This window comes from Protopterus annectens, chromosome 9.part0, assembly GCF_019279795.1.
Source record: "Protopterus annectens isolate FY-2018-M chromosome 9.part0, PAN1.0, whole genome shotgun sequence".
Taxonomy (NCBI): Eukaryota; Metazoa; Chordata; order Ceratodontiformes; family Protopteridae; genus Protopterus; species Protopterus annectens.
The window spans coordinates 14,225,056-14,234,277 of NC_056743.1; positions in this window are offsets into that span (position 1 = coordinate 14,225,056).

The window sequence follows — 9,222 nt, forward strand, 5'->3', positions numbered from 1 at the left end:
CTGAGGGGCCATGCCACTGAAGCTGCACTCTTCTGCTGTTTTTTGTGTAAATACCTTGTTTTTACTTTCAGAGCGTCCCCTCTCAGTCTGCCAGGTAAGACCACCCACTGTGTGATATCATCGGTCACACCCCCTTCTCTGCCCTCCCTTCTTTAAATGTGACCACGCTTGAACTTTCCCAAACTGCTTTCATTCCCTGTGGAAAACAGACGCAATGTGGCATTGGTTCCGATCTAGCCACACTCCAAAAATTAAATAACTGATTAACTGAATTACTTTGTTCGTCTTTCTGTGATGTGCATGTATATATACAAATTACCTTGGCTGTGCTAAAAACATTTTTGTAAACGATAAGAAAAATAGTTAAATATAGCACTAATTGCAGAATCAGTACTGTGACGTTCTGTACAGATAGCTTCCTTTATAACTTGCCAGCAATAGCGGTACTGTAAGGCACTGCTTTGATCAGTTCCTTATTACTGTAAACTGCTTTGTTTACTAATCAGGAAGAGAGCGATGGTGAAAAAAGTGCAAAACGAGCAACAATTATTTAAATATAACTCTAATTTTGTTGAAAAACAAATAGAACAAGGGGCTTTACATCTTGCACTTTCTGAATGAAAAAATACAGAACTCTTGGGTATGGCATTATGGACTGACTGTAACAGTATTACAAAGCCCAGTGTCCAGGTGTCACTTCCTTTTTTCCAAAGATTAGGGAAATCTCTTCTTCAGTTAGTAGTATTCACCTGAAGTCTCACTGAATGTGTGAACAAGCTTGTCAAATGTTAGCTTTTTTCAAGTATCAGCTGCAGAGCTCTCAATCTCTTGTCTCTAGATACAGATGCCGAACATCAGACACGCGTCTCGAACTATTAATTTCTGCAACTTGTCATGTTGACAGAATAGAAGAATGTGAAGTAATGTTCACTTTCAGATATATAAGAAGTCAAGTCAATAACTTAACATTATTTGAATGTGGATCGCTACTTTTTGAGGTTACTGACAAACGGTGAGGGTACAATGGTGCTGTAATACAACACTAGCTTCATTCTGGTACTTACTTTGTGGTCGCGATTGAAGAGCTAAAGCGCCGACGCGCCACTGCGTCTACTGATTTTGCTGCAGTAAACTGCTTTTTACAGTTTTTCACAAAACATTTATATTTGTATGCATGTCTATCTTGATGTAAGAAAATATATTTCTTCTTTACAATTCCCATAGCTACAGCTCTAAAGAAAGACAAAAATCAAGGACAGTTTTTACATTTATTTTAATACACTTTTATAAACTTAATGCAGTAACAAGTGTTGCATAAGCATGCATATTCAGAACGCTGCGTGCTACTGCTGATAAACTGTGATCCACCCTTATGAAAATCACAGATTTAAAAAAAGAAACTTAGCAGCAACATCAGTACCGTAATTTTTACTGTACCACTTGCTTCCCTCATGGCTCTCAAGTCCTTATTTCAATATTGTATGAAACCTGATATCAGGAAGGCTCAAACATTAGAAACCATTTCAAATATTATTCAAATTCTCTTGGAAAGTTGAATAACGGGCTTTCCATCAGTGTGCCTGTTCTGAACAAGAAGTTGTATCTTTCGGCTTTTCCCGGTTAGGCGTCACCACAGTGGAACTTTGGTCCGCTAATGATTGGCAGTAGATTTTTACGTACCGAGTTGCCAGCTCTGACGCACAACCTTCAACGAAGGTACGCCCATTCATGCATGTCTCCACACAGAAGACGGTTTAGCTGAGAATCGAACAGGACAACGTCTTACTGTGAGGCGACAACGCTACTGAACAAGAAGTATGAAACTTTAATGTATATCATTGTTCATTGGCTGCAAACCTTAGTATTTTACCAGAAAATCAAACATTTTGCCAGGAGGTGGGCAAAATCAAGGTCCTTGTACAACACTAGAGACCCCTGAGAAGTATGTTTATTACCAAAGCGTGTTCCTTCAAATCACAACTTTTACTAGGGATGAAGCAAACATGCTAGGCAAAATAAGGGACAGTTGAAAGGTTTATTTATTGTTGTAGTGTGTACTTTGACAATGCTATACTTCCACTCAGTTACACATAGCTGGATTGATCAGTACTTGTAAAGAACGTTATTAGTCAGCATAAATTTACTTTTCTGTTGTATAACTTGATGCATAGAATTATATTACAGCTTGCTTCTGTTCGCTTGCTTAACATCATAAATTTCATTGCAATGGGTGATAATGCTCTCTCTCTCCAGTGCATTTTATCTGCTGATTTAGCTATAACAAATACAAGACAACTGGGTCTTTCGTGGCAAAAAAGGCAAGACAGAGATATTCGGCATACCTCTCAACTGTACAGATTTTCAGAGTTTCTAGATTTTTGCTTCATATTGCTGGTCTGTTTTACACAAACTTGAGGTTTTCTAGCAAAACACAGAGAAATCGTTAAAGATTAAAGTCAGAAAATAATGACAGGCATTTGATTTTCAGACTTCATACACTTCAAAAAATTCATGTTAATGACAAACCTGTTATTTTATCAACTTTCTAAGTTTGTAAGAGCAGTATTTAAAAATTGTCCCTGTTTGAGGGCCTTTGCTCCCCCCTCCCCATTCTTTATGGTTTTGTCCAGACTTCTTGCTTTAAGAGGTTGGGATGTTTGAGCACTGCTCAAGATTCTCTTAAGATTCTGAGGAAAGGACAGTATTTTAAGTTTTGCCTGTTAGGTTAGGGTCTTTAGGTCAGTAATTTATTTAGGAGCATCTCGGGGTCTTGCTAGTTGTTTTATATGTCTACTGAAGTACCTCCTAAAGGGAACATTATGCTCAATAACTGGCCTAATAAATGCTGATTATACCGAAACTTTGACTTCTCTAGATCTGGATTATAGTCTGTTGGAAAGTAGCAACACGCTAAGAAGGATTTTCTGGCTACTGTTGTCATGATGACTGTAAGATAAGTGATTGTAGGCCCATGAGTCAAGGTCCCTAACAACACTTTCATTTGAAGTGGGGTGTTGTCTATGCTGTATGTTTGGGGGAGGGGATGCCTACCAAATATCATAATATTGCACTTTTTACATTAATTTGAGCTTGTTTTCAGTACACCAGTTATTTATGTGTGTATGTTCTTTTACAAGGGTAAAAGTATCAGGAGGGGGTTTGTTTGTTTATTTGTTAACATTAGATCACCTGGAAAGTCTGACTGGGTAGAAGCTCATTTTCAAAGGGGGAGTCTCTGGAATACAAATCTGTCCCACCAAGTCCTATTGATGTCACAGACCAGGTTGAGGTCTCGCATGTGGGTTACTCGAGTGGAGCTTGACTTGCGGATAGGCAGCAATATTCAATATTCGATCTTATAAGGGAAGAATACAGGGATGTTATCACCACCTTGTCCTGGATGAGATACCCTTATTAATGAGGTGGACCATGTAGAAAGCTTTCTGTACAACAATGGCAAAATGGTGGTCAAATGTCAGTTTGCTCTCAACCTGGGTTCCCAAGTCCCTTACAACTGATTGTGTGCTTAGTGCCTTATTATCACTATGATCATTCTCCCCAAAAGGGATTTTCGGCATTCGGTTTGAAGCCATGTTTCTGGCTCCAGTCATTTGTTTGGGTGAGACCCTCTTGGAGGATGTCCACATCACTAGGGGAATTGATGGCCACACTCAGCTTGTAGTCATCTGCAAACCTGGTCAACCCAAGCCAGCACCTCTGAGAAGTATATGCCAAACAGCAGAGGCCCCAAGACCAATCCCTGGGGTACACCACTTGTTATGGGTCTATGACTTGAGGTGGCTTTCCCTATTTTGACTAGGTGGGTTGTATCAGTGAGCCAGTTTGCTACCCATCTGGTAACATATGGATTGATGCCTAGTTGAGAGAGTTTATCTAGTATACCTGAGTGGAGAATAGTATCAAAGGCCTTGGCCAGGTCAAGGTAGGCAGTGTGCACCGTCTTACCCTCATCTATGACCTTGGTTACTGTCTCAAAGAAGTTGACCAAAATTAACAGGCATGACCTCCCCTTGACAAAACCAAACTGTGTGGGATCAAGTGTCTGGAGATTGCCATGTCCTTGTTAATGAGGTCCATGATAATCCGCTCCATGGCCTTGCAGATCAGTCGAGTTAGGCTGATGGGTCTATAATTTCCTGGATCGGTGGATGAGAGGGATTTGGGGGGTAAAGTAGTAGTTTGGTCTTTTTTTGGCTTGAGATTAAGTTGTGAGTTACCAAGCCATGTTTTAGTGGTGGTTAAAGCTTGACAATAACTCCCAGTTTGTAGGCATCTGCAATGAACAAACATTCCATCAGTAAGAAAGGTGTGTGTGTGTGTGTGTGTGTGTGTGTGTGTGTGTGTGTGTGTGTGTGTGTGTGTGTATAATGCCCTAAGGATAGCAGGTTACTTAATTTACTCAGGCTCAAATCCTGTACCTTGGTTACAGGAGACAAGAGCCTGAATCCTCTACACCAACTATGAAAATACTCAAAAAAAAAAAAAAAAAAAAATATATATATATATATATATATATATATATATATATATATATATATATATGAGCGTCAATTTATTTTCAAGGAATTGTGATCTTCAAGGGAAGGTTACTGTTGTTCATGTGAAATCTGTTTTCAATGTGCAACTGTTTTGTTTAGCAAATGGTCATCACTGATTGTGTTACAGAACTTGAAAGCAGTGTTCGTAGCACAACAGGGAGTATATTTGCTTTTGATGCAGATGGCTGTGGGTTCTACTCCCACACCTTGTAGATGGTTTGCTAATACTGTGTTGTACTTTATGGGGTGGGGGTGCTACAGTCCTCCTGAGTGTGTCCTCCTTTGGTTCAGATGCCTCATAACTATAAACACATTGTTTGGTTTGCCAATCTGTTCTCTATTGCAATGTTGCCAGCAATGTATTCTTCAAGGGCAGCAGGCACTGAATCTGTCGATGAAACACTGAAATATAAAGTAGTTTACTTGCAGCAACCTCTTCATTAGTTGCAGATCTATTTAATGTGGAATTATTCAGATTACTTTTACTGTTGCAGAAATTGTGCATATTATTTAATACTGAGTAGCCCTTTATGGTTGAAATGCTCTGAAATTAGCAGTTTTATCCTTATTGGTTTATATGTTTGTTTCATTGCTTATTGGAAAAATGTTCAAACCTACAAATTTAAAACACACACTAACAAGCTGTGTTGTACTATACAAGGAGTATAATTTAATACATTCAAGATGGTGCCATCAAAGAATACACATGAATGCATGGTCCTACAGATGTGTGCAAAGGGCCAATAGTTTGAAATCAGCCTAAAGGTAAACTTTTTCTTCCAATGAGCAGATGCATTTTCTTTGATTGTATGTTTCAATGCCGTTTCAATTAATGTAAGTTTTAATGGTAGAGAAGTTTACTGTTCATGCTAAGTCTGTTTTCATTGTGAGACCATATTGTTTTGTTAAGCAGCTGTCTATCTGTGTTTGTGCTATAACATTTGAAATAAATGTTTTAAAGCTCTTGAATCATTTTAGAAGTGAAGAAGAAAATAGTACGAACACTGACAGGTTTGAACAGTGTTTATGGTAAATCAGGAGAAGCAGCCAAGTAATGGACACTGAAATGGCTGCACTGTGGGCTGAAGGGGCTGCTGTGTGTAAAGGGGGGCCCAATCTATTACCCTGCCTAGAGCCCCATTTGACCATAATACAGCTCTGGCCTTCAGGCTTGAGTCTATGGATTTTGCTTGTGCACCAGTTAGCATTTCAGCATGTAACTTATGGATTTACACTTAGTTTGATTACTTTGTCAATATGTGTGAGTGTGGGATAGTATCACAGGCCCTGACCAGATCAATATTTGCTCTTTGTGGTTTTTTTTCTCATCTAAAGTCTTAGTGACATTTTCAAAGAAGCCGACTAAGTTAAGCAGACAAATCTACCCTTGACCAATCCAAACTGATTTGGGTCATGAGATTGTGGGTTGCCAATATATTTATTTTTGAGGTCTATAGTGATGTGTTTCACTGTCTTGCAGAGTAGTCTAGTAAGGCTTATTAATGTATACTTGCTAGAATTAATTGTGGAGCCACCCTTATAAAGGAGGACCAAACCAACACTGTTCTCTGTATGTCTTGCATGAAGTCACTTGAGAGGCTAGAGATGAACAGATTTAGGACTATATCTAAAGAACAGTGGCTAATACTGGCAAGGGAATTCCCAGTTGGCTACACAGAACTAATGTTTTTACCTCAGACAGCTGGGAGATCATCAATGGGGAGAGTAGAAGATGTGTAATGTAATAGTGCACCACATATGTAAAGACAACACACTGTTTTTAATGTCTGTATTTCAAGAAAGACATCTTCAAAGTGCTCAAGCTAATTAACTTTTAATGCAAGTGTTGTAAACATGACTCTGATAAATTTAGAATGCATTTCAGTTCAAGGTTCTGCCTGAATATTGGCAAGGAGAGCAAAGATTTCAGGTAGCATGTGATGCAAAATAATAATGTACTATGTATATATATATATATATATATATATATATATATATATATATATATATACATTTTTTTTTAATGGCAACATTGAACACAAGTCTACATATGACAACTTTAACCAAGCTTAAAGCATAGAAACTTTGAAACTAATCACTTGCAAACTGTGACTATGCAGACTGTACACATTGAAACAGTTTCACTAACAAAATGTAACAATAAGTGTTCAGCCTTAGCTTAGCAACTAAAAGAAAGATACTGTATTAGACTGCAGCAGTCCAAATTTAACTACTTTTATTCACAATTATTTCCAGCCTCCATTATGATCAGCAATTTCAGAACTCAACTTAGCAACTGGAGATGAATAAAACAATGCTATTGTACATCTCTAAAAAGAAATAGCTCTTTCGGCTCACTGCCTTCACCTATTTGTTATGTATGCTTATACCCAAGCTAATAAGTGATAACATTATTCAGAATATTTTGGTTCAGAATATCTCAATCACTAGAGCTGAATGGTTGCAGTCTTGTTTTCTGGTACTTGCCTGCTACTGAAAGATGGGGACCATGCAATTGCCTGCATATACTTGGTAGCAGATTATCTGTTGAAGCAGTCATGCTACATCCTGATCTGAATCCAAACTGTTCATCTGCCATCTTACTTTCTACTACTCTGTGTATTTGCTTATCAATCGCCCTCTCCAGAACTTTCATGCAGTATGACAGGAGTTTGATAGCTCTGTAATGAACACAGTTGTGAATGTTCCCTTTGCACTTGAACACTGGCACTAACATGCTTATTCACCAGTCACCTGAGATGCACCTTTCTCTCCACATTGCTGAGTACTGTCAGAAGCCAATTCTCTTCCATCCCACCACGGTACCTTTATCATATCACCTGTTACCTAATCTGAGCCTGTTGCTTCCTCCCTGACTTCATTTTCCTTAGAGCTGTTCTTTCTTCTTCTATGGTGGGCTCCTGCACTTCTCTCATTGTAGGCTGTATATGGGCAGTGCAGCATCTGTGGACTTTTCTTCATCCAGGAGCTGCTGGAATTACTTCTTCTATCTGCCTTTCATGTCCTGTGGACTGGTAAGAAGGTTGTTGCTAGCATCCCTTATGAAGGGTGCCCGACTGTCTTCTTTATCTTTCTGTCTTTGCCTTGCAACCGGATATACTTTCTTTGTGCCATCTACTGAGTCATCTTCCAGAATTTGGTAGGTGCCTCTGATGCCTTGTTCTTTACTATTGCAAGTCCTTTCTTATCTTCTTTCTTAGCCAACAAGTATTTCCTCCTAGTCTGGTCTGTCTTTTCTTTCTCCCATTTTTTTTTTTTTTTTTTTTTGCTACACTCCTATGGACTTCTGCATTCCACCGCAAGCTTTCCTTATGTACCTGATGTCCATGCCTGGCTTGGCTGCATATATGATCTGTAGTCCTCACTTGTGTTGTTTTGAGGTGCTGCCATTCTTCTTCAATTCTATTTCCTTTTCTTATTGAGGTGCTAGACCTCTGAGAAAATCCGTGTACTGCTTTGCTTTCTCTCCAGTCAACTTCTTATTTTTCAGCCTGGTCTCTCTTGACCTTAGAGTCTTCTCTGACCATTGCTTACAGCTGATTGTGGCAATCAGTGGTTTATGCTGTGGGCTGACTGTTTCACTGCGGATGACTTTACAATCAGGAAGGAAGTCTACCTGGATTGCATGTTGGCCACTCTTGTATGTGATCTTGTGACAGTATCTCTTTTTGAACCATGTGCTGACTACTTTGAAGCATTGATGCCAGAAGCTGTTGAAGACTGGGGGGGGGGGGGGAGTGAGAGGGGCACTTAGTGATGTAACAAGGGCAATGTTTATTTAAATTATTTACTACCACAACATAGGTTCACTTAGAGGACATTCAAGTACCAAAAGGGAAATTGGCTAACATTTCCTGACTGGTCTTACCTATCCCATGGCCGATAATTGTACATTAGCCCTAGTGAGAATACCTGTGATTATACCATAGATAATTTGAGGGGACCCATGTTAGGGATGCCACATTTAGGAACTGCCTCTATCCATCAGTGGCATGAGGGGCAATCCTTGGAGTACATTTTTTATTACCCATCCTTAGATCCAAGTTGCATTTGAATATGGACAGGATGACCTTTGTTTTACTTGAATGGATAGTCTGTAGCCCTCTGCCACTTCAGTGTTCCATTACTTGGCTATTTCTCCTCATTTACCAAAAACACTGTTCAAACCTGTCAGCGTGCAGATTGTTTTCTTATTTACATCTACAATGATTACAGAAATTGAAACAAAATAGCACAAAAGTCAAGCCATTTGCTAAACAATACAGTCTTGCAATGAAAACAGACTTAGCATGAGCAGTAAACTTTTCTGCCCTTGAAACTCACATACATTGAAATGGCATGAAAACCCACATTCATTTTGCATCTGGCCAGTGGAGGACTAAGCTTACCTCTGGGCTGTTTTCAAACCATAGGCTCCTTGCACATTTTTAGGGCCATGTATACATGTATGTGTTCTTTGATTCATCGTTGTATTAAATTATATTCATTGTAGAATACAGCACCACTTGTTAGAATGTGTTTTAAATTTGTAGTTTTGAACAGTCTTCCAGTAAGCAATGAAACAAAATGTATGAACCAATAATGACAAAACTACCAGTTTCAGAAAATTTCAACCATAAAAGGCCACTCAGACGTTTGACAT